At 35.2% G+C, this 24,232-nt stretch overlaps 1 protein-coding gene across 5 annotated transcripts in view; it reads left to right on the forward strand.

Moving 5' to 3' along the window:
* The window catches only part of LRBA (LPS responsive beige-like anchor protein), a 706,265-nt gene that overhangs the window by 561,015 nt on the left and 121,018 nt on the right, over positions 1-24,232 (forward strand). The gene's annotated exons all lie outside the window — the stretch shown is intronic.

The raw sequence follows: 24,232 nt of genomic DNA on the forward strand, positions 1-24,232 counted from the left end.
TTTTGATTATGTGTATAAAACACCTAGAATATTCTCTGGCTTAGAGTAGGCACTCAGAAAATAGTACCTAACATTATTCTATTACAATCTTAAGGTACATGTTACATTTTTCTTTTACCCCACACATTTTTTTAGATTCTCATTAAGTTACTATAATTAAAATGAAAACCCAAGAAAAAGCTTAGCTCTGGAAGATACTGATGGAGATCCCAGATTTTTAAATGTGACAGTTGTCTGTGGTTGTGCGATTTCTTTTCCCCAGGGGCACATAGAAGTCAATAGAAAGTAAAATCATTCTGCAATTTTTTTTTTCTTGCTTTCAGTGATTGTCACCCTTTTTAAACACATTTATTGAGGTATAATTTACATACCATAAAACTCACCTTTTTAAAATTGAACAATTCATTGAGTTTTAGTAAGTTTATACAGTTGTGTAACTGTCGCCACAATCAGCACACTTACATCACTCCAAAAAGCTTCCTTAGACCTGTTTGCAGTCCGTCTCTGCTCCTTCTTCTAGTCGCAGGCAACCAATGATTCTGTCTCTATAGTTTTGTTTTTTTCTAGAAATTTTGTATAATTGGAATATGTAGTCTTTTTGTGCCTGGCTTCTTTCACTTAACGCGATGTTTTTGAGATTCATCTGTGTCGTTGCGTATATTAGTAGTTAATTTATTTTTATTGTTGCATAGTATTCCATTTTATAGATATAACACATTTTATTTATCTGTTCACCAGTTCATGGAAATTTGTTTTTTTTCCAGTTTGAGGCTATTATGAATATTTGCATATAGTTTACTAGGGTGGACCTATTTTTTCATTTCTCTTGGGTAGATTCCTAGGAGTTTAATTGCTGGGTTGTATGGTAAGAATATGTTTACTGTATTATTTTGTATTCCAACCAACAGTATATGGAGTTCCAGTTTCTCCGTATTCTTGCCAAGACTTGGTATTGTCAATCTTATTTATTTTTGCCGTTCTAGTAGGTATTTCATTGTGACTTTAATTTGCATTTCCCTAATGACTAATGATGTTGACCACCTTTCCACAGGCTTATTTTATGAGAGATATGGGAAAATGCTCATATGTTTCTTTGGTGAGCTATATATTCAAATATTTTGCCTATTTTTAATTGGATTGTTTATCTTTTTATTATTTAATTGTAAGAGATCTGTATATGTTCTCCATAAAAATCCTTTATTCAACATGCATTTTACGAATACTTTTCTTCTGGTCTGTGGCTTGTGTTTTCATTTTTTAATGGTTCCTTTTGAATCACCATTTAAAAAAATGTTTTTACTCTTAGGTAGCTATATAATACTATTTACATAATATTTGAAAAATATAATCATCCCATTCTTGAGGAATATATTTTTAAGAAAAAAATTAAAATCATATTCTGATCATTTTATTAATGAAACACTTTTTCTCAAATATGATTTAAACTTTTAAGTCTCAAGGGAACCAGCTCTTTATTAATCATCATCATATTTAGTACTTTTAAAAGTACAAAGAAGTTTGTTAGTGTATTTACTATGCTTTGAAAGAGGTCTAAAAGGCAGAAATATTTGAATAAATTATATTTAAAACTTTTCAACAATATTTTGACCATTATCAAAATTTATTGTGTAAAATGAGGTAGGCCACTCTCCTGACAGTACCTCCCGTCTCTACTCCCTCTACCTTCACCTCAGAAGAGCCAGATCTATTTGGGATGGCTTTCCCTATGACACCAAGGGAAGGAAGGTGGCAACTTACCAAATGGTTTTCCAATCAGATTTCAGATTTGCTTGCCCATGCTCTAAACTTAGACATGAATATGAAATTAGATACCAAATAATATTTTATAATTACTTATAACTTATTATTAAGTTATTAAACATTTGTCCCAATGCTTCCTCCTCCTACGAGTTATGACTTCATATTTTAGGCTCTGAATAAGCTTGCATTCTTAACAGAACTGTATAAAAATTCATTGCAAATTAAATGCAAACATAGTTTAGAGTTGAATATTTACATTTCTGATCATTTTAATTCGTTATTAAGAAAGATACTTGATTTTACCTATATGTATCTTTATGAAAGAATTTAATAACTCATTCATTCATGGAAAAATACTTATTATACACCTATCATGAGCAAAGCTTTCCTGCAGTACAGTCCATATTGATTCATTTTATAATCTCCTGTTAACTTTCTATAAGTGACTAAATTATTAGTATGGTATTTTATGTATCTCTTAGCATGTTATCACAGAAGGTTTTATCCCCCTCCTTTTTTTGGTTTGCCTCCTGAAGTCCACAGATTTTATACAATGATTGTAGCTCATGAAATGCATACGACTTTGATCTGTGACCTTTTTGTGGTGCTAATCGGGTTCCTGATATCATTATACCTTACTCATTAATCATATTTCCTGCAGCCCGTCAGGCAGCCAGACAGCACAAGTCCCTGTTTTCAGCCCTCTGTTGGCAGGTTTCTGCTTTTCCAGATTATTACAGACGATACTTTGGCTTCTTATAGCCCGAGCCACATCAAGCTGTGTGTTACAATTAAAGTCAGATGGTCCTCAGGTTGAACAGGGATATAGTGTTGCAGCTGTCTCTCTTCCTGGAACAAACCAGCACCAAGAACAGATGATCTATGGGACAGTGAATAATAACAGATTGTACAGTACTCCGTTGGTAGCAGGGGATCACAGAATTAATTAACTGACATACTCATTTTAAGATACCCAGCATGTCTTTTTTAAGTATTTGTTTGCCCAAATATTACTTCAAAGGGATAGGATATTTTTAGGAGCATGATTTTGAAGGTAGACCAGTAATGCTACATATTCTATTTGTGCTAGAGACTGTAACTACTATCTTACTTAACATTTGAATCCTCACAGCTTTCTATAAGTAATGAAGATCTAAATGTAGGATTGGTAAGTTAGCTAAAGTTTTGGGTTTATGTACAGAAGGTAATATCCTGTATATTTTAGAAGGAAAACTCACGTAGGTCTGATTAGTCTTTCAGGTAAATAAATTATATTTTCTTTGTTCTGAACAGTTGAAATCAGGGTAAAACCAAAGCAGTCTTAACTACCTACCAGAGATTGGTCTGTGTTATTTAATATTATCTGGACCAGAAAAAACCCATTTTTATTCCAAATACTGCTTCAGAAATATAAATGAGAAACAGGCTTTCATATTTTCAAATAATATAAAAATGTATGAGTTCAGACTACTCATCATTTATCTCATGATATAATGTCGATGTTATGGACCTATATTATATTGCCTCTTATAACCCTTGAGTTTTTAGTTGCATAAGAGACAAAACCATACTCTGAGGAGTAATGATAGGTCTATTTATAAAAGTTGGTGAAGTGAAGCATTTTGTTTTAGCTGAAGGATGTATAATTTATTCAAATAATAATAATAATAAAAGTAATTCGTTCATTTAACAGGTACTTACTGAGTGCCTATCTGTGTGCTAGCACTGTTAGACTCAGCGAACAAGACAGAGGATATCCCTACTCTTTTAAAGATTACTTCCTCTTTGATAACTTATGTTGTTGAAATAGAAAGCTTTTCAAGGCTGAGGGGTGGCATGAATATAATAAAGGAAGGCTTCTGTTAATGAATTGTCCTGAGGTTACCAGTTAGGATCACACTTGCTTTTGTTTATCTTCTGTAGCTTTTGTCTTCTCTACTATTTCATAATGGTGACATGAGTAGTCACTTGCTTGGGAAGGTAAAGAAAAATAAAATGAGTATATTATCACCTTTCCGGGTAATATATAGGCAAATTGAAAGTAATAGTATCTTTTTATATTATTGTCTGGGAGAAAAATTAAATTGTCAGATTTCGTTTCTCCACCAACCTTGTTTTTTCCTATTTATTGCTAAAATTTAAATCTGTTCAACTTAAACCTTCATAGATCTTATAGCTCTGAATGAACTAGGTCAGTTTTTTTAACTTTTTCCTTTGAATGGAAAATTTACAATTCTCAAGTGATGACAGCATAGTTAACACTAAGAATCTCATGTCCCTGATGAAAAAGTACTACATGTACATGTAGCGAGACCCATAGCTTGAGATGGCTGAGTTTGCAATGATGTAGCAATTAGATTATTATAATGGCATATTATGTTCCAAATTACAGTATTTAGAAACACTGTAAGGTTGAGAGGTTTGATAGAGATTTGAAAGGGGTTGCATATTTTTGACCTTTATTCACATCCTTGTTTCCATTTTCTGAGGAAATGGCATTTAAAAGCCTGTTTCTTTTTTTTTTTTTAAAGATTTTATTTTTTCCTTTTTCTCCCCAAAGCCCCCCAGTACATAGTTGTATATTCTTCGTTGTGGGTCCTTGTAGTTGTGGTATGTGGGACGCTGCCTCAGCGTGGTTTGATGAGCAGTGCCATGTCCGTGCCCAGGATTCAAACCAACGAAACACTGGGCCGCCTGCAGCGGAGCGCACAGACTTAACCACTCGGCCACGGGGCCAGCCCCCTAAAAGCCTGTTTCTTAAGAGAGCGGACCAGGCAACATTTGTTTACTTATTTTTTGGACTAGAAATGCTGGAAGCTAACATGCTTTTTTCATATTGTTCCTTTTTCAGTTGCCTTTTTGTTTTCCATGTTGATGATGATATGGCCAACAGTGTAAATAGCCATGGTGGCTCTATCTGGTAATAGTGATTCTCAACTGTGGACATATCCCTCCTTCTCCCTCCTCAACGCCTGCAGTGTTTGGATCTAAATCCCTAGAGGATTAGAGGGACTTGCTTTACTATATATCAAGAATTATTATAAAACTATGGTAATTAGAGAAAATTAGGAGAAATAGACTAACTGAAGTGAATGGAGAATCCAGAACCAGAACAGGACGTATAAAGAAACTTCATCTATTACAGAGCTGTTATTACAGATCTGTGGGGAATCTGTGCTGAGACATATACTTATTGTCTTAGTTTCATAAGGCTGCCGTAACAAAGTACCACAAACTGAGTGGCTTAAACAACAGAAATTACTTGTCTCACAGCTTTGGAGGCTAGAAGTCTGAAATGAAAGTTCAGCAGGGTTGGTTCCATTGGAGCGCTGTGAGGGAAGGATCTGTTGTAGGCCTCCTGTTGGCTTGTGTATAGCTGTCTTCTCACTATGTCTCTTCCCATCGTCTTCCCTCTATGTGTGTCTGTCTCTGTGTCCAAATTTCCCCTTTTTTTTGATGAGGAAGGTTGGCCCTGAGATAACATCTGCTGCCAATCTTCCTCTTTTTGCTTGAGGAATGTTATCCCTGACCTAACATCTGTGCCACTCTCCCTCTATTTTGTACGTGGAGTGCTGCCATAGCGTGGCTTGATGAGCGGTGTGTAGATCCACGCCTGGGATCTGAACCCATGAACCCGCAAACCCCAGGCCACCAAAGCAGAGCATGTGAACTTAACCACTATGCCACTGGGCCGGCTGCCAAATTTCCCGTTTTTATGAGGACACCAGTCACACTAGAGTAGGGACCCACCCTACTCCAGTATGACCTCATCTTAACATCAATAATTGCATATGTAATGACCCTAGTTCCAAATCAGGTCATATTCTGAGTTACTGGGAGTTTAAGATTTTGACATATGAATTTTGGGGGACACAGTTCAACCCATAACAGACATCAGTATGGAAAAAAAATGAAATTGGCACTTTGTCTTATACCACAAACAAAAATTAAAGTATATTAAGGCTTTAAATATGAAGGCAAAAGTGTAAACTTTTAGAAAATGATAACAGGAGGATTTCTTTGTGATCTTGGAATATGGAAAAGTTTTCCAAACAAGAAACAAAAAGTGAAATATGATATATTACATTAATTAATTTTTGGTTGTTAAGCCCAACTTTTCATTCTTTGAATATATATCACACTTGATGGTATAAATTTTTTGATATACATTTTATTTTTTTGTTAATATTTTGTTGAGAAGTTATTACTTTTGAGGATTTTTGCATTTATATTTATGAGGATTATTGGTATACAGTTTTCTTATGATATCTTTTTCTGATTTTAATATCAGGATAATATTGATCTCATAGAATGATATGTGGCAAAGTGTTCCCTCTTCCTGTATTTTCTGAAAGACTTTGTGAAAGATTGGTGTTATTTCTTCTTTAACTATTTGGTGGGATTTACCACTGAAGCCATCCAGACATGCGATTTTCTTTGTGGGAAGATTTTAAATTACCAGTTTAATTTATTTACTTGTTAAAGGTTTATTTAGATTTTTCTGTTTTTTCTTGAATCAGTTTCAGTAACTTGTGTCTTTCTAGGAATTTGTGCATTTAATCTAGATTGTCTGATTTATTGGTATCAAGTTGTTCATAGTATGCCTTATAATCATTTTAATTTCTCTGAGGCTGGTAGTGATGTTACTTCATTCATCCCTGATTTTTGGTAATTTGTATCATCTTTTTTTTCTTGTTTAATCTTGCTAAAGTTTTATCAGTTTCATTGATCTTTTCAAAGAACCAAATTTTCATTGATTTTTCTCTATTGGGTTTTTTCTTTCATTGTGTTTTCACTCTAATACTCATTATTGCTTTCCTTCTCCTTACTTTGGGTTTGGTTTGCTCTTTTACTAGACTTTTAATTTGGGAAACTACATTTTTTATTTGAGTTCTTTCTTTTTTCCCAATATTGGCTTTTACAGCTATGTTTCCCTTTATGTACTATTTTTGCTGTATCCCATAAAACTTTGATACAGGAGTACCTTGGAGATGTTGCAGGTTTGGTTCCAGACCACTGCAGTACTACAAGTCACATGAAGTTTTTGGTTTCTCAATGCATTTAAAACTTATGTTGACACTATACTGTAGTCTGTTGAGTGTGCCATAGCCATTATGTTTAAAAAAAGATGTACTTATCTTAATTAAAAAATACTTTATTGCTAAAACATGCTAACCATTATCTGAGCCTTTAGCAAGTCGTAATTTTTTTGCTGGTGGAAGGTCTTGCCTCGATGTTGATGGCTGCTGACTGATCAGGATGGTGATTGCTGAATGTTGGAGCGGCTGTGGCAATTTTTAAAAATAAGGCAACAGTGAAGTTTGCCCCAGTACTTGACTCTTGGTTTCACAAACGATTTCCCTGTAGCACGTGATGCTGTTTGATAGCGTTTTACCCACAGTGGAATGTCTTTCAAAATTAGGGTCAGTCCTCTCAAACCCTGCCACTGCTTTATCAACTAAGTTTATGTAATATTCTAAATCCTTTGTTATCATTTCAACAATCTTTACCAGGAGTAGACTTTATCTCAAGAAATCACTTTCTTTGCTCATGCATTAGAAGGAAATCATCATCCGTTAAAGTTTCATCATGAGATGGCAGCAATTCGGTCCCGTCTTCAGGCTCCACTTCTAGTTCTAGTTCTCTTGCTGTTTCCACCACATCTGCAGTTACTGCTTCTACTGAAGTCTTGAACCCCTCAAACTCATCCATGAGGGCTGGAATCAACTTCTTCCAAACTCCTGTTAGTGTTGACATTTTGACCTCTTCCCATGAATCAAAAATGTTTGTAATGGCATCTGGAATAGTAAATGCTTTCCATAAGAGTTTCAATTTACTTTGCCCGAATCCATCAGAGGAATCACTATCTATGGCAGCTACAGCCTTACTAAATGTATTTCTTAAATAATAATACTTGAAATTTGAAATTACTCCTTGATCCATGGGCTGCAGAATGGACACTATGTTAGCAGCCATGAAAACAGCATTAATCTGTAAATCAACATTTCCATCAGAGCTCTTGGTGACTAGGTGCATTGTCATTGAGCAGTAATATTTTGAAAGGAATCTTTTTTTCTGGGCAGTAGGTCTCAACAAAGGGTTTAACATATTCAGTAAATCATGTTGTAAACAGATATGCAGTCATCCAGGCTTCATTGTTCCATTTATAGAACACAGGCAGAGAAAATTTAGCATAATTCTTCAGGGCCCTAGGATTTAGGGGATGGTAATTGAGTACTGGCTTCAGCCTAAAGTCACCAGCTGCATTAGCCCCTAACAAGAGTCAGCCTGTTCTTTGAAGCTTTGAAGCCAGACATTGACTTCTCCTCTCTAGCTATGAAAGTCCTAGATGTCATCTTCTTCCAATATAAAGCTGTTTCATCTAACTGAAAATCGGTTGTTTAGCATAGCCACCTTCACTAATTATCTTAGCTAGATCTTCTGACTAACTTGCTGCAGCTTCTACATCAGCACTTGCTGCTTCACCCTGCACTTTTGTGTCATAAAGACAGCTTCTTTCCTTAAACCTCATGAACCAACCTCTGCTAGCTTCAAACTTTTATTCTGCAGCTTCCTCTCCTCTCTCAGCTTTCACAGAACTGAAGAGAGTTAGGGCCTTCCTCTGGATTAGGCTTTGGTTTAAGGGAATGTTGTGGCTGGTTTGATCTTCTAACCAAACCACCAAGACTTTCTCCATATCAGTAATAAGGCTGTTTCACTTTCTTATCATTCGTGTGTTCCTTGGAATAGCACTTTTAATTTCCTTCAAGAACTTTTCCTTTGTATTATCTACTTAGCTAACTGTTTGGTGTAAAAAGCCCAGTTTTTTGGCCTATCTTGGCTTTTGAACATGCCTTCCTCACTAAGCTTAATCATTTCTAGCTTTTGATATAAAGCAAGAGACATGAGACTCTTTCTTTCTCTTGAATACTTAGCGGCCATTGTAGGGTTATTAATTGACCTAATTTCAATATTGATGTGTCTCAGGGAATAGGGAGACCTAGGGAGAGGGAGAGAGATGGAGGAACAGCTGGTCCTTGGAACAGTCAGAAAGCACACTTTTATTGATTAAGTTTGCCATCTTATATGGGCGCAGTTCATGACGCCCTCAGACAATTGCAATAGCAATATTGAAAATCACTGATCACAGATCACCACTAACAGATATAATAATAATGAAAATGTTTGAGATATTGTGAGAATTACCAAAATGTGACACAGAGACACAAAGTGAGCAAATACTGTTGGAAAAATGACACCAGTAGACTTGCTCAACACAGGGTTGCCACAAACCTTCAATTTGTAAAACAACACAGTATCTGCAAAGTGCAGTGAAGTGATGGACAATACAGTGAGGTATGCCTGTATTTTGTTTGCTTGTTTTCATTCACCTCAGAGCATTTTCTAATTTCCCTTGTGATTTTCTTTTTGACTTAGGAGTTATTCAGAAGTGTATTGCTTAGTTTCCACATATTTGTGGATTTTCCTAATTTCTTTCCTTTTTTTATTTCTAATTTCATTGTGATTGGAGAAGATACTTTGTAGACTTCTGTTGTTTTTAATGTACTGAGACTTGTGTTGAAGTCCCCAAATATTACTGTCAATTTTGCCAGTTTTTGCTTCATGTATTTTTGTCTTCTGCTATTAGATGCATATATTAGTTGGTGGCTTAAAACAAGAGAATTTTATTCTTTCACAGTTCTACAGGCCAGAAGTCCAAAATCAGTATTATACTCCCTCCAAAAGGTCTGTTCCTCTGTCCTTACATCACCTTCTTCTCTTCTGTCTATTGTGAAGTTTCCCTCTGCCTTCTCCTTATTAGGATACATGTGATTATAGTTAGGACCCTCCCTGATAATACAGGGTAATGTCCCCATCTCAAGATCCTTAATTTAATCACATTGCAAAGACCCTTTCTCTTATAAGGTAACATTGACAGGTTCTAAAGATTAGGACTTGATATCTTTTTTGAGGAGTGGAGGGGCATGCATGTTTCAACCTACCACTGTGCATATATGTTCATAATTGTTATATTTTCCTGATGAACTATATTTTCATCATAAATTGTCCCCCTTTGTTTCTAGTAATTTTAAGTCTGTTTTGCCTGATATCGGTATAACCAGTCCTATTCTTTTACAGTTACTGTTTGCATGGTGTATAGTTTTGCATTCTTTTATTTTCAAGCTATTTTGTCTTTGATTCTAAAGTGCATCTTTTGTAGATAGCATATATTGGATCATATTCTTTATCAAATCTGATAATCTCTGCCATTTAATGCTATTGTTGATATGGTTAGATTTGTGTCTGCCGTTTTTCTAATTATATTCTTTAGTTTTGGGTCTTTTTGTTTCTCTGTTCTTCCTTTGTAATTTTCTCTTATATTAAATAGATATTTGTAGTCTACCATTTTATTTCATTGAAAAATTTGTTTTGCTGTTTTTGTTTTAGTTATTTCCTTAGTCATTGTTCTAGGGACAATATGCATCTTATTTTATCTCAATCTATTTTAGATTAATACTAGCTTACTTCCAGTAAAATATAGTGACTTTGTTCAAACTCAGCTCCATTTCTTCCACCCTACTTTGTACTATTGTCATATATTATGTCTGTGTATGTTATAAACCCTGTATGAAATGTACAGTATTATAACTATTGCTTTGTGCAATCTTAAGTCTTCTAAAGAAGAAAGGAGAAAAGATACCTGTTAATTTTATTTACTCCTCTTACCTTAATAGAAACATTGCAAAATGAATAGAAGAGTGCCTCAGATACTCAGCACCATGTAGAAATGGGTAATTACCATATGGAAAAAGTTCCATAGAATTGAAGTTTATACTTTCAAATACCAATGTTTTTCACCATTTCCCTTGAAAAAATCTTTTTTATGAAATGGATTACACATTTCTCTATCTCTTAAACAGAGAATTCAGAACTTTAATAGCTTTTTCTGAAATACTAATGGTTATTTTCTGTGTTGCCGTGAAAGGTTATTGAGATGTATAGAGCTTTTTGTTCCTTTGCTAAAATGACCCACATTCCTCTGCTTTCTTTTAGCCTCTCTGTCAGCATTTCAGAATTTTTTCCTCTACGGCTGTCGCTTTTCTCTGTCAGGATTCCCATCTCCTTGTGATCTATTATGTTATTTTATGCATATATAGCAAAGTAAAAGCCTGAAGGATGACACAGTCATTCCCACCATTAGTGTTCATAAGCTTTGTGCTTGTTTGCCTCTTGACTTTCAGTTGGCTTTGAGTTTTGCTGTGTTCTGGATTCTCTGAACATCTGAAATCTGAACTCTGGATAAATAAAACATAAATTACATTTTGTTTAGTGATATGTATTGTGGTCTATATATAGCAAAATAAAGTGAAATGGCACTATTTCTAAAATATGTTACATTCATATTGGAAAAATGTCCAAATCTGTGTTTATTCTACAGTAAATAACTTTCTATGACTTCATGCTAACAGTATTACTTAATATTTTATTAAAACATTAATATGCTAACAAAAACGTTTTAAAACTTTATAAGAATAATAGAAAATTTCTCCCCATGAGTATCCCATCTACATGACATTGAAAAGGATTGTCTAATAGTGACTACTCATCCCTGCACACCTCAGCCTCAATGCTGTACCTGGAAGTGTGGTAGAGAGTGCAGATTTATTCCTCTTCCTGACACAGGAACCTATAATAGTTGTGCTTTTAGCTTTTGGCTTCTAGCTTGTGTCATTCCACATGCTTTTCTTACTCACTGCAGTGCCTACCACATGCTGTTCCAACTCATTGCTGTGTGGGCCTACTCCTTTTTAAACCAAACTATATCATAAAGCTCATAACTTTACCTTTCTTACCACCACCCCCTCAAAAAAACAAAATAAGACCCTGCAAAACAGCTCTTCTCAAAACTCTTATCTTCCTTGGAACCTTTCATAAAAACCCCTATGTATTAACCTATGGCTTTCCTTAAACTCATTCTCAAATCTATTTTTGTTCACATGTGACTCATAGGTCATTATTCTCCTTACCCACTGGAGCTTCTATGCTTTTTTGCATTTAGAATCCTGGTTTCAGGTATAAACTGTATCCTTTACAGGAGTATATTTTGAAATGTGGTGTGTGGAAAACACAATCTGTATCCAAATCCCCTGAGGCACACTTAATAAATAATGTACATTTATTCATTTATTTATTCATCAAATATTTCTTGAGTACCTATTTTGTACTGCTAGTAGCTTAGTGTTTGTTGGGGGAAGAGGAGATATAAACCCCCATCCTAACCTCAAAACAGTGGGAAAAAGATGGACTTTTTAATAAATGGTATGGGTAGCCATATAAGAAAAGATACCCTTCGATCTCTTTTTCATACCGGAAACCAAGGATCAGATACCTAAATGTGAAAAAGTGAAATGGGGGGGCTGGCCTGGTGGCATAGCAGTTAAGTGTGCACGTTCCGCTTCAGCAGCCCAGTGTTTGCCGGTTCAGATCCCAGGTGCGGACATGGCACTGCTTGTCAAGCCATGCTTTGGTAGGTGTCCCACATATAAAGTAGAGGAAGATGGGTGTGGATGTTAGCTCAGGGCCAGTCTTCCTCAGCAAAAAGAGGAGGATTGGCAGCAGTTAGCTCAGGGCTAATCTTCCTCAAAAAAGAAAAAAAGTGAAACAAATGCTAGAAGGAAGCATTACTGGATTTCTGTATAACCTTAGAGTGGGAAAAAATTTCCCACTTATGACTCAAAATCCAAAAGTAATAAAAGAAAGAACTGATTGCTTTCATTACATAAACACAGATAATGTTCACATGGCAAAATGCGTTATGAGCAAAGTCAAAAGACAGATGACAAACTGAATAAAAATATTTGAGATTTAAAACTTAAACAAATGGCTAGAATTATAGAGAAACAAATTATAGAGAAACTCAACAATCTAACAGAAAAATGGGTAACAATTCACAGAAAGATAAATGTCAATGTCCCTTAAACACATTATTCCATCTGTATCTTTCAGCTTGGCAAAATTCCAAAAATTCACTAAGCTACTCTGTTGATGAGGCTGTGGGAAAACAGGCATTCTCCTACATTGCTGATAGAAATGTAAAATGACATACTCCCATGAAGGGGTATTTTCCAATCTCCCAACCAAGTACTAACCAGGCCTGACACTACTTAGCTTCTGAGATCAGATGAGATCGAGTACATTCAGGGTGGTATGACCGTAGATAGAAATTTGCCAGTCTCTAGCAAAAGTACCTATCTATTTATCCTTTGACCCAGCTTACGGGTGTCTTTCTCAAAGATACACTGGCCAAAGTAAGAAATGTCATATTCACAAATGGAATCTATTTTCTTTAATAGTTTTGACTTTGAAACTACTAAATGTTTTATATCATTTAAAAATAAAATCAAAAAGGGGAAAAATCCAAACCCTAAAAATTGGAAAGACATTAGAATAAGTGACCCTAGTAAGATAAATATATTCCTAGTAGGATATGTTTTATGGGTAAAAGAACCAGAAGAAATCTTAAACTTTTTCTTACTTATATTTAGATAATAATAGTATGGTTCTTTTGAAACTATTATGGGTATATTGTAGATCAAGTAAATAAGTAATTGTGTTAACATCATTAAAATCAAGATTTTTAATATAAGAGAGAAAGATTCAAATGTAAAATCAGTAAAAACCAGAAAAGCATAAAAGCAGCGTAACAATGGCAGCTGGAAACTTAATTTCATGTCCCAATTGTTGATAAATATTTTAGTTATTAACTTGCACTAAACAAACTTTCAAGTGATAACATATAAAGCAAAATGATTTGTCATGAGGAGTTTAACTACCAAGGAAACTGGAATATTTCGTCTTTTTTTTCTAGCAGTTTCTCTCTCTGCCTAAACTGTATGGGAATCCAAATATGAGCAAAAATAACTGAATGTTAATATTGATCCAGAATAAAAAGGAGAATTGGATTATTTGAATTCATTGAACAGTATTTGCTCAGTTTTCAAGCTCTTCTAGGTTCTGGGGATACAGAGGCAACCAAAACAGGCAAGGCCCTTGCCCTCATGGAATGAAATGTAAATTCCAAAGGAGATCTTATTGGCCATGTTAGCCTGATGCCTCCGTCTCCAATCCAGCAATAAAATGCCTGCCACAAAAATCAGAATATTCCAATTTATCTGGTTGAACACCCTCTTTTCTAGGTCTGTTACACACTGTGAATTCTGTCTTTCTGTACTGCCCTTTGATAATCTCTATGTTGACCATCCCCCTTCTTTTAAGCCTTTCTTCAATCAGGATACCACTGTCTTAAACACAGAGTCATAATGGCGTCAAACTTTTATAAAAATCCACCCCAATCACCATGATTGGAATTTGGTTATTTGTAAATTATTCCTGGTGATGTTATTTTACAGGTGGCTGATCTAATTTATTTCAGAGCAATTTTTCATGATTTGTTTAAGTTCTTGAAGTACTTTGATGCACTGACTTCAGGAAAAAAAACAACAAAACACCAGAAACCTCATTTGTGATGACTTACTGCTTGTCCAGAGCAGTTTAACTTCTCTAGAAGCTAGAAGTAAGAAGTTGGGTGGAAGGATAGATGCTTTTTATAATAGAAAAAGAGAAAGAGGTTTACAAAGTACACTATTTATTTTTTTGTTTTTAACCTTTGTGTAAATTGTCATAGTAGTGCACTGCTAGGTACAGCTGGAAGTCATCATTTCTGCCAAGGACTAATAATGGTTGGAGAAGAATAGTAAGACTAATGGGCTCACAAAATGAGACTGGAAGTTGAATTCACAGAGGAATGCTTGCTCGCCCAGTTCCCCTCATGCCCACCATTGCTTTTGGTGGTGCTGGGAATAAGTTGCCTCCAGTCCCTCACTGCCTTTGTTTCTGGCACTGGGCCATGTCACCCGCAGTGGCAGTATGTCTGAAAAGCAGCGTCTCTGCTGTGGGTTTTGTTCTGCCTGTGGACGCTTTCATGCAACTCTGCACAGTGAACTCAATAAATGACTGCTTACTGTGGTATTTATGTCTGTGTGATTTGCCAACAACTGGTGTATATCCAACAAATTTTTTTCCAGCTAAGAATTTGTGTAAACCAGCAAATTTCCTTGCTCATGGTTACCAGAAAGTAACCTTTTCCCGAAAAAAAAGAAGAGGAAGAAGAAGATTTCTTCATGCTTTTTCAGCATGACTTTTTTATGGTCTGGTTGATTCTTTTCACTCTATATTTTAGAATTATCATTAGAAAATAAACATTAGGATGAATATCAAAGTACTTGCAATGCAAGGAAACAGTGAATTGTTGTGTGAGTATTGTGTAAATATGAAGAGGTATGCTATTTTTCTCTCTCTTGACAGATATTCCAAATAAGTGTTAGGATACTTTCTATAAAAGGTAACTATTCTGATATTCTTATTTTTAAGCAAAGGCAAATTTAGTTTGCATTATTGTTATAATATGAAGTAATATATTCAATTAAATGCCATGACTATAGTACTTACTTTTTATTTTATGTGGAAATGTACAGCTCAGATTTTTCTGAGGCATTTAGAGTATATTTAGCTTAAATCAGTTCCTCATTTTTCTTTTCTTCTCTCTCTCTCTCTCTTTATTCATTTTATCTTTTGGTATTTTTTGTTTATATATTTACTTTCTCCTAAAAATATTTTCAACTTTGACCTTGGGTGTTAAAAATTTTGTTTTTACACATTATTTTGGAATAATGCCAAACTTACAAAAAGCTGCAAAAATAAAAATAGCACACAGAATATTCATATGTTCTTTACCCAGATTTACTATTGGTAACATTATACCCCCTTTTTTTTTTTTTTATTAATGTTATGATAGATTACAACCTTGTGAGATTTCAGTTGTACATTTTTGTTAGTCATGTTGTGGGTACACCACTTCCCCCTCTGTGCCCTCCCCCCACCCCCCCTTTTCCCTGGTAACCACCGATCAGATCTCCTTATCAGTATACTAATTTCCACCTATGAGTGGAGTCATATAGAGTTCGTCTTTCTCTGACTGGCTTATTTCGCTTAACATAATACCCTCGAGGTCCATCCACGTTGTTGTGAATGGGCCAATTTTGTCTTTTTTTTATGGCTGAGTAGTATTCCATTGTGTATATATACCACATCTTCTTTATCCAATCATCAGTTTCTGGGCATGTAGGCTGGTTCCACGTCTTGGCTATTGTAAATAATGCTGCGATGAACATAGGGGTGCAACGGACTCTTGAGATTTCTGATATCAGGTTCTTAGGATAGATACCCAGTAATGGGATGGCTGGGTCATAGGGTATTTCTATTTTTAACTTTTTGAGAAGTCTCCATACTGTTTTCCATAGTGGCTGTACCAGTTTGCATTCCCACCAACAGTGTATGAGGGTTCCTTTTTCTCCACAACCTCTCCAACATTTGTCACTCTTTATACCCCCCTTTTTTAATGCGAGCTTTCTCCCTCTCTTCTTCTCTTGTCTTCTCTCTCCCTGTATGTGTGTATACACATATAATACACATATATAATATACACGCATATATGTAATTTTTTTTGTTTGTGCATGAGGAAGAGTGGGCCTGAACTAACATCTCTTGCCAATTTTCCTCTTTTTCTTGAGGAAGATTGTCGCTGAGCTAACGTCTGTGCTAATCTTCCTCCATTTTATGTGGGATGCCGCCAGAGTGTGGCTTGACGAGCAGTGCTGCATGTGCACCTGGGATCTGAACCTCTGAACCCCAGGCCACAGAAGCAGAGTGCACTGGGCTGGCCCGAACACACATATATGTAATATTTTTACTGAATCACTTGAGGGTAAGTTACGTTACTTCATGGTCCTTTACCCCCAAATACTTCAGTATTTATCTCCTAGGGATATTATGTAACCACAGTAAACAGTTACCATTTCATAAATTTAAATTAATGTGATACTTTAATCTACTTTCCATATATCAATTTTCTTAGTGGATCTAATAATATTCTTTTGTTTTGTTTTGTTTTGAGGAAGATTAGCCCTGAGCTAACATCTGCTGTCAATCCTCCTCTTTTAGCTGAGGAAGATTGGCCCTGAGCTAACATCCATGCCCATCTTCCTCTACTTTATATGTGAGACGCCTGCCACAGCGTGGCTTGATAAGCAGTGCCTACATCCGTGCCCTGGATCCAAACAAGCAAACCCCGGGCCACCAAAAGAGAGTGCACAAACTGAACAGCTGTGCCACTGGGCCAGCCCCCTAATAATATTCTGTATAGAATTTTACCCTACAATATGGGATCCGGTCTAGGGTAAGTTATTGCTTTTAGTTTCCATTCAAGTTCTTAGAAGTCACTTTTCCTATATCCCTGCTGTATTAGTTTCCTGGGGCTGCTGTGATGAAGTACCACAAACTGGATGCCATAAACAAATTTATTGTGACACAGTTCTGGAAGTGAGAAGACTGAGATCAAGGTATCGGCAGCGTCATACTCCCTCTGAAGACAGTAGGGGGAGGATCTGTTCCCGGCCTCTCTCTCAGCTTTTGGTAGTTCCTTGGCTTGCAGGAGCATAATTCCAGTCCTCATGTGGCGTTCTCTCTGTGTGCGTGTCCATTGCTATGTCCAAATTTTCCCCTTTTTGTAAGGACACGGGCATGTTGAATTAGAGCTCCCCATAATGACTTCATTTTAACCTTATTACTTCTATAAAAATCCTGTTTCCAAATAAAGTCACATTCTAAGGTACTGGGAGTTACAGCTCCAGCATTTTTTCTGGGGGGAACACAATTCAACCCATTAACACCCACTTAATCTATCTTTTCCAAAACATTGTTTGAATAGTCTTTTTATGATTCCTCTTACTTTTATTTTCATTGAGCTGTATTACAGTTATTTAGTTATGCTGTACATCAGGGAAATACATATAATGGATTCTGATTCAAATCCCTCTTAAAGGTAAAATGGCGAGTCCGGCCCTGTGGTCCATGCAGTTAAAGTTCCCGGTGCTCCACTTCAGCAGCCCAGGTTCACAAGCTATGATCCCTGACATGGATCTACTCTACTCATGAGCCATGCCGTGGAGGCATCCCACATACAAAGTAGAGGAAGATTGGCACAGCTGTTAGCTCAGGGCTAATCTTCCTCAAGCAAAAAAAGAGGAAGATTAGCAATGGATGTCAGCTCAGGGAGAATCTTCCTCACCAAAAACCAAAAAAAAAAATAAAATAAAATGACCTAAGTTATGATCCAGATTCCTTGAGGAAATTTAATCTGCATCTCAGAAGCAGATCACTTGTATATGTTTCTGGATCATCCTGAGAACATTCCATTTGGCACCATAGTAAATCATATAAAACAACTATTTTTCTTTATGCTGTACCAAGATATTTATAAATTATATACTCCCTAAATTGAAGGATCTCACAATACTGCTTTTAAAATACATTGGTGGTTACTTGTAGCCTTCCTGACTCTATAACATGTCGTACAAGCTCCTTCACAATCTCTCTGCCGACTTCTCTGACTTCATCTCTTGCAGAATATAGTTTAGTCACACTGAACAGGTTACACTTCTCTAAAAGTGCTATGTTCTCTCAGATCTTTTAAGCTACTTCCTCTGCCTTCAAATATTACACATTGCTCCCCCAACAGATATGCAGACATACTTCTCCTCTCCCTTCTCTGCTCATCTCCCTCTGCCAGCCCTCCCACCCTCTACTTAGCAAATTTCTGCATATTTTTCAGGATTCCCTTGAGGAGGCTTTAATTGTACCTTCATCTACTCTCCAACACTCCTCCATCACCAAACACACCAACAGAGTCTGCCTTAAGTGCTCCTCTTGTATGTTCTTTAACTATACATGCGCACTTCTGGCATTTTAATCATCTGTATACTTGTCTGTTTCCTCCACAAAATGTTTAGCCTTTTGTGGACCTCTCTTATTTTTCTTTGCATCCTCAAGCCTATCACAATACCTGGTCCATAGTGGATACTATGGGCATGTTTGCTGAAAGAATGAATGAAAAATGGATGAGTCTTCAAAAACTATCAGGGAGATCCAAAATGCTTTAGGACAACAGTAGGCCTTAGCCTTTCCTTGAGGGCCAACTCTGCTCAGTTTGCACTGTCTACCTGGACCATGCCGTGAATGATTAGTGGTTTCTGCCGCGTTCACAGAAGAGGGGAATTTAGCCTTTAGCATCTCTATATGTCATACCTGAGTACAAGTCCATTTATGTGAGACTCGTGTACATATCCAGTAGTGAGACCCATGAAGTAAGTGACACAAAATAGAAGATGAAGCATAAGCATAGTATTTCAATAAAATGCAGGTAGGTTAGTAAAGATAATTTCTGGTTAAGTACATGATTAATGCAGAAAATATATCAGCAATTATAAGACATATTCTAAAGAAAAGATAAAGAACTTATTAAACTTCAGTAGCAAGACTTCTGCAACCATGTTTCCTTTACAATTTAAGGTTATTCATTTTAATCTCTTGGGATATATTTATATTTGGCAGTATAGGTTGGAGTTTTCAGAAGTGATATTGAAAAATTACTCTAAATGACTAGTGTAAAATTTCTGCCATCATGAATGTCCCTGAGTTAATGTTTTCCCCTATTACTTAGGAAATATATTTTTAATTGTTCAAAAATACAAAAGCATTTTACTTATAAGCCATGTTTGACATCAATAAAATAAGTAGTTATTCTCCAATAAAAGCTGAATTATTATTCTGTAATAGAAACAGAACAATAGAAACACTGAGAGCTAAAGTATAGACTACTATTTGTGTAGCAGAATCTACTTTTTCTTTTTTATAGGCTCATCGACCTACCTCTGTCACTTGGCTTATTTTCTTCTGGGTTCAACAGCATTTTTCTGTCAAAACGTTATACTGCATTTCCCTTAGGTCATGCTTACTTTTGTATAGTAAATTTGTGATTTTTTTTTCTTAATGAAATCTTTCATCCATTTTACTGTTAGTCCTGTGCTTATTTAGCACTGTTCCTTTCACCATCTCTCATATTTCTATCCAACCAAAAGAATGTCTCTGGAGAAAAATTCTCTGGTGAATGTCTTAGGTTCCCTTATTTTCCCTTTTTTCTTTCCTGCAGTAATGAAGATGATAAAATATATTTCAATATCCTTTATAAATTTTTGTAATTCTCATTATACAATATTTTTTCCATAAACAAAATTTATTCATATTTTGCTTTGTTTAGTAAAATTTTTTCAGCAAAGATTAGATTTTTAGAAAGAGAATAATAGCTAATATTCATTGAACGCTTAGTATGCGTCAGACATTGTTGCAAAGAGTTTATGTATTAACTCATTTAATGCTTGCAACAGTCCTGTGAGGTAATTATTATTATTATTCCCCTACTCTGCAGATTAGAAAACAGAGAGGTTATGTAACTTACCAAGGTCAGAGCCCTGCTAATGTTGAGCTGGGATTGCAAAGCAAGAAGTCTGTGTTATTAAGCTCTTTACTAACCTGTGATCTAATTATATTATGGCATATATATTAATTAAATTGCAGCTGTACAAATGGAATCATAATTATTTTTGAAATATATTTTGTAGCCTATATTTTGAATGAAAATATGCAATTAGTGTTGATGAGAACAATACTTTCACCTATCAGTTTTCATTAGAAAAAAATTAAAATCTCAAAATTCACTTATTAATTTAGAAATTAGTGAAAAAGGGGAATTCAGGATATAAAAATGCAGGATATAACAATTGTAAATATATATTCACCAAACCTAGGAGCACCTAAATATGTTAAACAAATACAGATCTGGAGGGAGAAATAGATAATAGTACATAATAGTAGAAGATTTTGGTATTATACTTTCAACAGTGGATAAATTATCCAGACAGAAAATTAATAGGGAAATATTGGGCCTGAACCATATTTCAGACAAAATGGACCTAACAGACATATACAGAACATTTCATCCAATGGCAGCCAAAACACATTTTTCTCAAGCACACACAGAACATTCTCCAGGATGGATCATATGTTAGGTCACAAAACAAGTCTTTACAAGTTGAAGAAGATTGAAACCATACCAAGTTTCTTTTTCAGCCACAATGGTATAAAACTAGAAATTATTAGTAGGAGTAAACCTGGAAAATTCACAAATATGTGGAAGTTAACACATTCCTGAACAACCAGTTGGTCAAAGAAGGAATCAAATGGAAATTAAAAAAAACTTGAGGGGCCGGCCTGATGGCATAGTGGTTAAGTTCACATGCTCCACTTCAGTGGCCCAGGGTTCACAGGTTCAGATCTCGGGTGCAGACCTACACACTGCTCATCAAACCATGCTTTGGTGGCATCCCACATAGAAAATAGAGGAAGATTGGCACAGGTACTAGCTCAGGGCCTCTATTCCTCAAGCAAAAAGAGGAAGACTAGCTATGGATGTTAGCTCAGGGCCAATCTTCCTCACCAAAAGAAATAAAATCTTACTTAAAAAAAATAAAGGAAGGAAGATCTTAAGTAAACAACTTAACTTTATACCTCCAGAAACTAGAAAAAGAACTAAGGACAATGTTAGCAGAAGAAAGAAAGATCAGAGCAGAAATAAATGAAGCAGAGATCAGAAAGATAACAGAAAAGTTCAACAAAACTAAGAGCTGGATTTTTAGAAGATCAAAAAAATTGACAAATCTTTAGCTAGACTTACTAAGAAAAAAAGATAGAAGATGCAAATAAAATCAGAAATTAAATTGGAGACATTACAACTGATACCATAGAAATACAAAGGATCATAAGAGACTATTGTAAATAATTATACACCAACAAATTAGATAATTTAAAAGAAAGACATAAATTCCTAGAAACATACAACCTACCAACTAAATCACTAAGAAATAGAAAATCTAAACAGGCCAATAATGCTCAGTAATCTGATCATTAAGAAATAGAAAATCTGAACAGGCCATTCAGTAATCAAAAACCTCCCAACAAAGAAAAGCTCCAGACCTGGTCGCTTTACTGGTGAATTCTACCACATACTTACAGAAGAGTTAACACTAATACTTTGCAAATTCTCCCAAAATATTAAAGAGGAGGGAACACTTCCAAACTCATTTTACACAGCTGGCTTACCCCGATACCAAAGTCAGACAAGGACACTGCACAAAAGGAAAACTACAGGCCTATATCCCTGATAAGTATAGATGCAAATATCCTCAGCAAAATACTAGCAAACCAAATTCGACAGCCTATTAAAAGGATCATATACCATGATAAGTGAGCTTTATCTCTGGGATGCTAGGATGGTTCAATATATGTTAATCAATAAATGTGTTATATTAACAGAATGAAGGATAAAAATCATATGATCATCTCAATAGGTGCAGAAAAATCACTTGACAAAATTCAACATCTTTTTATGATAAAAACTTTAAACAAATTATGTATGGAAGGAATGTACCCCCACATAGCAACAGCTCTATATGACAAACCCACAACCAACATCATAATCAATGGTGAAAAACTAAAAGCTTTTCCTCTAAGATCAGAAACAAGACAAGGATGCCCACTCTCACCACTCCTGTTCAACATAGTACTGTTAGACCTAGCCAGAGCAATTAAGCAAGAAAAAGAAATAAAAGATAGCCAAATCAGAAAGGAAGATGTAAGGTTATCTCTATTTGCAGCTTACGTGATCTTACATGTAGAAAACCCTACAGATTCCACACACAAACTGATAGAACTAATGAATTGAATTAAGTTGCAGGATACAAAATCAATATACAAAAATCAGTTGCATTTCTATATACTAACAACAAACTAACAGAAAGAGAAATTAAGAAAACAGTCCCATTTACAATGGTATTAAAAGGGTAAAGTATTAGGAATAAATTTAACCAAGGAGATGAAGGAACCAAATAGTGAAAACTATGACCTTGATGAAAAAAATTGAGGAAGACACGAATAAATGGAAAGATAGCTCGTATTCATGGATTGGAATTATTAATATTGTTAAAATATCCATAGTACTCAAAGCATTCCACAGATTCAATGCAATCTCGATCAAAATTCCATTGACATTTTTCACAGAAACAGAAAAAAAATCCTAAAGTTTATATGGAACCACAAAAGACCTCGAATAGTCAAAGCAATCTTGAGAAAGAAGAACAAAGGTGGAGGCATCACACTTCCTGATTTCAAACTGTATTACAAAGCTACAGTAATCGAAACAGTATAGTACCTGCATAAAAACAGACCTACTCGCCAGTGGAACGGGATAGGGAGCCCAGATATAAACCCACACATATATGGTCAACTAATCTTTGATAAGGGTGCAAAGCATATACAATGGGGGAAGAATATTCTCTTCGATAAATGTTGTTGGGAAAACTGTATATCCACATGTAAAAGAATGAAACCCCTGTCTTACCGTGCTCACAAAAATTAACTTGAAATGGATTACAAATGTAAATTTAAGAACTAAAACCATAAAACCAGTAAGAGATAGCATAGAGAAAAATCTTTTTGACATCGATATTGGCAATGATTTTTTGGGATATGACAGCAAGAGAAAAAATAAACAAATGGGACTACATCAAACTCAGAAGTGTCTGTACAGCAAAGGAAACAATCAACAAAATGAAAAGGCAAGCTACAGAATGGGAGAAAGTATTTTCAAACCATATATCCACATAAACTGTCTATCCATATACCACATAAAAGGTTCATATCCATAATATATAAGGAACATATACAACTCAATAGCAAAAACCACAAATAACCTGATTAAAAAATAAGCAACAGATCTGAATAGGCATTTTTCAAAGACAACATACGGGTGTTCAACAAAAGGTGTTCAACATCTCTAGTCATTAGGGAAATGCAAATCAAAACCACAATGTGATATCACCTTACACCCAAACAACATGGATGAACCTAGAGAACATTATGCTAAGTGAAATTAGCCAGGCAGAGAAAGACAAATACTGTATGAGCTCACTTATTGTGTGGGGAAAAAAAAGTCAAACTCAGAAACAGAGTAGAATGGTGGTTACCAAGGTATGTGGGGATGGAGGGGGTGGGGAGATGCTGATTAAAGGATACAAGCCTTTAGTTATAAGATGAATAAGCTCTGGAGATCTAATGTACAGTATGCAGATAAATACCTATAGTTAATTAATACTATAGTTAATAATATTGTGCTGTGTATTTGAAATTTGCTAAAAGAGTAGAGCCGTAACTGTTCTTACCACACATACTCAAAAACAATGGTAAATCTATGTTAGGTGATAGATGTGTTAATTAACCTGATTGTGCTAATCATTTCACAAAGTATACATATGTGAAATCATCACAGTGTCCACTTTAAATATATACAATTTTATTTGTCAATTATATGCCAATAAAGCAAAAAAAGATTTTTAAAAATAAAATTGTTTATATGTCTGATATCTAAGCATAATAAAAATATTATAAGGGAACACACCAACAT

The sequence above is a fragment of the Equus przewalskii genome, chromosome 2, assembly GCF_037783145.1.
Source record: "Equus przewalskii isolate Varuska chromosome 2, EquPr2, whole genome shotgun sequence".
Lineage (NCBI taxonomy): Eukaryota > Metazoa > Chordata > Mammalia > Perissodactyla > Equidae > Equus > Equus przewalskii.